The 954-nt window shown below is 52.9% G+C and overlaps 1 protein-coding gene across 1 annotated transcript in view; it reads right to left on the minus strand.

Moving 5' to 3' along the window:
• The window catches only part of CEP164 (centrosomal protein 164kDa), a 76,511-nt gene extending 76,238 nt beyond the window's left edge, over positions 1-273 (minus strand). Inside the window, exon 1 of the mRNA XM_014539275.1 lies at positions 157-273. The gene's annotated coding sequence lies outside the window, so the exon portion shown is untranslated. The remainder of the gene's footprint in view (positions 1-156) is intronic.
• Between the last annotated feature and the right edge of the window lie 681 nt (positions 274-954).

Below are 954 nucleotides of genomic sequence, written 5' to 3' on the forward strand. Positions count from 1 at the left end.
GGGGTCCCAGCAGAGGCTCACCCCCCGCCTGCCTTTCTCCTTCTCCTGCAGTTCCCGCCCACGCTCGCGCACACCCGCTCGTTGGCCCAGAGTGCCTCGACTCTCCCGCTCCCTCCTCTCCCGGTCCCCCGAGCCCTCCTCCGAGGACGTCCTCACCGGTCCCCGAGGCGGAGGCTCCGGGCGAGGGCTCCCGGCTCTGCACAGCTTCCCAGCACCACCCCGGCTGCCCCGCTCCCCGCTTCCAGGGACGCCGGGGTGTTGCCCTGAAGCAGCCCACAGCCACTTCCGGTAAGGGTAATCACGTAGCAACTGAGAGTCCCGCCTCTACCCGGAGCCAATAGGTCGCAGAATGAGAGCTCTGACATTGGATTGGTTAGGCGTCCTGTCGGCTCACGGAAGAGTGCTGCACCTTTCCCATTGCACAATGGGAGATGTAGTCCAAGATAGTCGCTGTGGCTCCGCATGGGGCTAAAAGAAAGCTCTTAATTTAGATATGAGGGGAATTCCTTCCTAGGCAGCAAAAGTGCATTCACTGCATTTATAGTAACGTAAATTAACTAGGGAAATTTATTGCTCATCATTTTTTTAAATATATATTTTATTGATTTTTTACAGAGAGGAAGGGAGAGGGATAGAGAGTTAGAAACATCGATGAGAGAGAAACACTGATCAGCTGCCTCCTGCAAACCCTCCTCCTGGAGATGTGCCCACAACCAAGGTACATGCCCTTGACTGGAATCGAACCTGGGACCCTCAGTCAGCAGGCCGACGCTCTATCCCCTGAGCCACACCGGTTAGGGCTGCTCATCATTTTTTAGTAGTGTGATTAATATCAGGTGAACAACACACTGATCATAAATAACCCATAAGCCTTTAATAAGCAACAGAAATGTGAATATAAGGTCATAGAACACTCAAACCCCCCTCAAAAAAAAAAAAAAAGAATGGCTGCCT

Source organism: Myotis brandtii, unplaced genomic scaffold (assembly GCF_000412655.1).
Source record: "Myotis brandtii unplaced genomic scaffold, ASM41265v1 scaffold105, whole genome shotgun sequence".
Taxonomy (NCBI): domain Eukaryota; kingdom Metazoa; phylum Chordata; class Mammalia; order Chiroptera; family Vespertilionidae; genus Myotis; species Myotis brandtii.